The following is a 4,509-nucleotide window of genomic DNA, read 5'->3' as shown; positions in this document are numbered from 1 at the left end:
TTTATCAAAGATATTGGCTTGTAGTTCTCTTTCTTTGTTGGATCTTTACCTGGCTTGGGTATCAATGTGATTTTAGCTTTGTAAAATGATTTGGGGAGAGTTCCATCTTTCTCAATCACCTGGAATACCTTCAGTAGGATTGGTATCAGCTCCTCCTTAAATGTCTTGTCGAATTCTGCTGGAAAGCCATCTGGACCCAGGCTTTTTTTTGTAGGTAGTTTTCTTATTACATAGTTAATTTCCATGATTGTTATTGGTCTATTTAGGGTCTTGATTTCTTCTTGTTTCAACCTAGGCAGGTTGTGTGATGTCAGAATGTCCTCCATTTCCTTAAGGTTTTCAAGTTTGTTTCCATACAAGTGTACATACTAGTCTTTAATGATCTTTTGTATTTCTTCAGGGTCAGATGTGGCTTCAGCTTTTGTGTTTCTGATTGTGTTTATTTGGGCTTTTTCTCTCTTTTTCTTGGTCATTCTACCTATGGGACCATCGATCTTGTTTATCCTTTCAAAGAATCAGCTTTTTGTTTTATTGAGTTTTTTGTAGTATGTTTTTGTCTTCTATATCCTGAATTTGGGCTTTTATTTTGGTGATCTTGATTCTTCTGCTGTAGTTAGGGTTATGGTGGTCTTGCTTTTCCAGCTCCTTAGGTGACTTGTTAGTCTGTTAATTTGTGATCCTTCCATTTTCTTCATGTATTTGTAGAGATTCCCCTCTTACTACAACTTTCATGGCAACCCAGAGATTTTGGTAAGATGTTTCTTCATATACATTTGTTTCTCTGTTTTGTTTTCATCATTGACCCAGGAGTTCCTTAGCATCATGCTGTTTAGTGTCCATATCTTTGTGGGTTTTGGGGGGACCCTGTTTGTGTTGATGTTTATTTTTAATCCTTGTGGTCCAAGAAGGTGCATGGCAAAATTTCAATCTTTTAAAATTTGCTTATGCTTGATTTATGGCCAAGTATGTGGTTGATCTTAGAATACATTCCATGCGGTAATGAGTAGAATGTATATTCTTTGGTCATTGTATGGAGCATTCTGTAGGTATTAATTAAGTCCATTTGGTCAAGAGTTACATTGAGGTTCTGGATCTCGTTGCTGATTTTTTGTCCTGATGATCTGTCTAGGGTTGTGAGTGGGGCATTGAAGTGCCCAGCTATGATAGTGTTAGAGTTTATATCTTTTTTGAGTTTACCTAGAAGCTGCTTTATGAAAGTCAGCGCTCCTATGTTGGGTGCATATATGTTTAGGATGATATTTTTTGTTGATGGATTAAACCTTTTAACATTATGTAGTGGCCTTTTGTATCTTTTTAAATTTTTGATAGCTTAAAGGGTATTTTGTCTGAGATTAAAATCATGACTCCTCCTTTCTTTTGTGTTCCATTCACCTGAAAATTTGTTTCACATCCTCTTACTTTGAGTATGTGAGTGTCCTTTCTAGTGAGGTGAGTCTCTTGAAGGCAATAAATTGTTGCCTGGTGATATTTCATCAATTTTACCATTCTATGTCTTTTCAGTGGTACATTTAGTCCATTCACATTCAGGCTAATTACCAAAATGTGAGAGTTAATCCCTACCATAAGGTTCTTACAGATTTGTTCCTGTTTGTTTGTTGTCTTTCTTTTGGTTTTGGAGTTGGTTCATGTGTGTTTTTAATCTTTTGCCTGTACTCTTGTGAAGAACGTTGTTGTTCTTTTTTCCTTTTCTTCTGTGTTCAGTACTTTCTTAAGTGTTTCTTGTAGACGTGGTCTGGTGGCATCGTAGCTTCTTAGGACTTGGCTATCTGGGAAAGATTTCAATTCTCCCTCACTGATGAAGCCTAGCTTGGCTGGGTTGGTTATTCTTGGTTGAAATTGTTTATCTTTTAGACTTTGAAGATAGGGTTCCAAGCTCTCCTAGCCTGGAGGCTTTCTGTAGTTTAATCTGCTGCTATTCTTATTGGTCTTCTCTAGTAGATAGTCTGACCTTTTTCTCTTGCTGCCTTTTGGATTTTTTCTTTTTTCTTTTTTTTGAGTTGGAGTCTCACTCTGTTGCCCAGACTGGAGTGCAGTGGCTGCTTCTGGCCACCACAGCCTCGACCTGCTGGGCTCCGGCGATCCTTCCACCTCAGCCTTCCAGGTAGCCGGAATTACAGGCATGCGCTACCACGCCCAGCTGATTTTTTTTTATTTATTGTAGAGATGAGGTCTTGCTGCCCAGGTGGGTCTTGAACCCGCGGGCTCAGGCAATCCACTCACCTCAGCCTCCCAAAGGCGCGGGATTTTTTTCTTTTGTACCTACTTTCTTTAGGCGAATTATTATGTGTCTGGGAGTTGGTCTTCTCATTTGTTGTCTTGCAGGGGTTCTCTGAATCTCTTGTGTTTGAATTTTTGCACCACTGATGAGATGAGGGAAGTTTTCTTCAATGATTTCATGAAATGTTTACTCCAGTGTGAGCTCTGCCTGTCTCTCTCGCTCTCTGCCTCAGGAAGGCCAATTACTCTTAGGTTGGGCCTCTTGACATAATCATTCATCTCTTGAAGGTTCTGTTTTATCTTTTTAAGCTTCTTTTCTATGTTTTTTGACAGTTTGGGTTAGTTCTGTATTTTTGTCTTCAAGCACTGAGATTCTTTGTTCTGCTTGGCTAATTCTGCTTTCCAGGCTTATTAGTTTGTTATTTATTTCCATCACAGTATTCTTTACTGCTGTTATTTCTGACATCAGCTCCTGGCCTGCTGTGAAGGGCAGTTCAGCTCTGGGCTCCCTGCTCAGTCTATCACTCAGATCTGGCCTTTTCTATTTATCTGGGGGGAAAAGCTTCTGTCATTCCCCTTTTGATGTCGTTACCTTGGATCCCCAGCAGGTGGTGCTATCTCACTGCTCCAGTTGACCTTTAGGCAGAGCGGAAGTCAGAGGGCCCCCAGGACAGGAGGGAGCAGGCAATGGTAGAGGCGGTGGTGGCAGCCACCTCCCAGTACATGGAAGGAGCTCCATGAGCTTGGCTCCGGGTGAGGCGTGTGACATGGCGGTGGCAGTGGCAGTGGCAGCGGTGGTGATCTCAATAGATCGTGCTTGCAGAGGCTTCATGGCCTGAAATTGTGGGTTGCCTCAGGCATGGGCAGGGCGATGGCCATGGCAGCAGCATCCACGGCTGTAGCGGTGGCCCAGATCGCCATGATGTTTGAGCAGTGACAGCAGCTGAGCTCCCTGTGGGAGCTGCAGCCCACAGGAGAGAGCTAGAGTCTTTATGTGTGTTCTCTTTCACAGAGGGTCTCACAGACCAAGCTGCTCCATTGCCATCATGCCCAAAGTCCTACTGCTAATAGATTTTTTAACGTTAAGTATTGTGTTAGCTACAGGCCTTTTTGTTGTTTGGGGTTTTTTTTTTTGTTTGATAGATAGTCTCTATCAAGTTGAGGAACTATCCCTCCATTCCTAGTTTGTTGACAGTTTTGTTTGTTGAAACACTAATGGGCCAGGCTTGGTGGCTCAGCCTGTAGTCCCAGCACTTTGGGAAGCCAAAGCAAGTGGATTACCTGAGTAATCCAGGCAACTTGGCAAGACCTCGTCTCTACAATAAATAAAAAATTAACTGGGCATGGTACTATGCACCTGTAGTTCCATCCACTTGGAAGGCTGAGGTGGAAGGATTGCTGGAACACAGTGGGTGATGCTGGGGTGGCCATGAGTATGCCATGGCACTCTAGCCTAGGCAACAGAGTGAGACTGCAACTCAAAAAAAAAAAATCGTTAATGGATATTGGGTTTTGTCAAATGCTTTTTTTGCATCAGTTGATACGATCATGAGATTTTCTTCTTTAACTTTTGATGAATTGCATTAATTGATTTTTGAAAGTCAAACTAGTCTTACATCCCTGGTATAAATCTCAGATGGTGGTGCTAAATTTTTAAAAAATACATTGCTGGATTCAATTTGCTAATATTTTGTGGAGAATTTTTGCAAATATATTCATCAGAGTTATTGGTCTGTAGCTTTCTTTTCTTGTAATGTCTTTGTCTTGTTTTAGTATTAGAGTAATGCTGGCCTCATAGAATGAATTAAGAAGTATGTCTTCTGGAAAAGGCTGTAAAGAATTGATATAATTTCTTCCTTAAATTCTTGGTAGAATTCACTAATGAATCTATTTGGAATGGTTGATTTGTCTGTGTGTGTGTGTGGGGGGTTATTATTTATTTTATTTCTTTAATCGTTATAAGTCTATTCAGATTGTCTGTTTCTTCATGTGTATATTTTGACAGATTGTGTCTTTCAAGGAATTGATTCATTTCATCTACTTTATCAAATTTTAGGCATAGAGTTGTTCACAATATTCCTTCAATATTCTTTAAATATCTATGGATATTTTAGTATGGTCTCCTCATTTATTTACAGTCTTAGTAATTTTTATCTTCTGTCTTTTTTTCTTTGTTAGTCTGACTAGAGGCTTATCAATTTGTTGATTTTTTTTTCAAAGAACTGTTTTTTGTTTTGTTTTCGCTACTGATTTCTTGTTTTCAATTTCATT

This window comes from Carlito syrichta, unplaced genomic scaffold (assembly GCF_000164805.1).
Source record: "Carlito syrichta isolate Samal-C Ts95f unplaced genomic scaffold, Tarsius_syrichta-2.0.1 Scaffold301901, whole genome shotgun sequence".
Lineage (NCBI taxonomy): Eukaryota > Metazoa > Chordata > Mammalia > Primates > Tarsiidae > Carlito > Carlito syrichta.
This window is presented reverse-complemented; position numbering follows the sequence as displayed.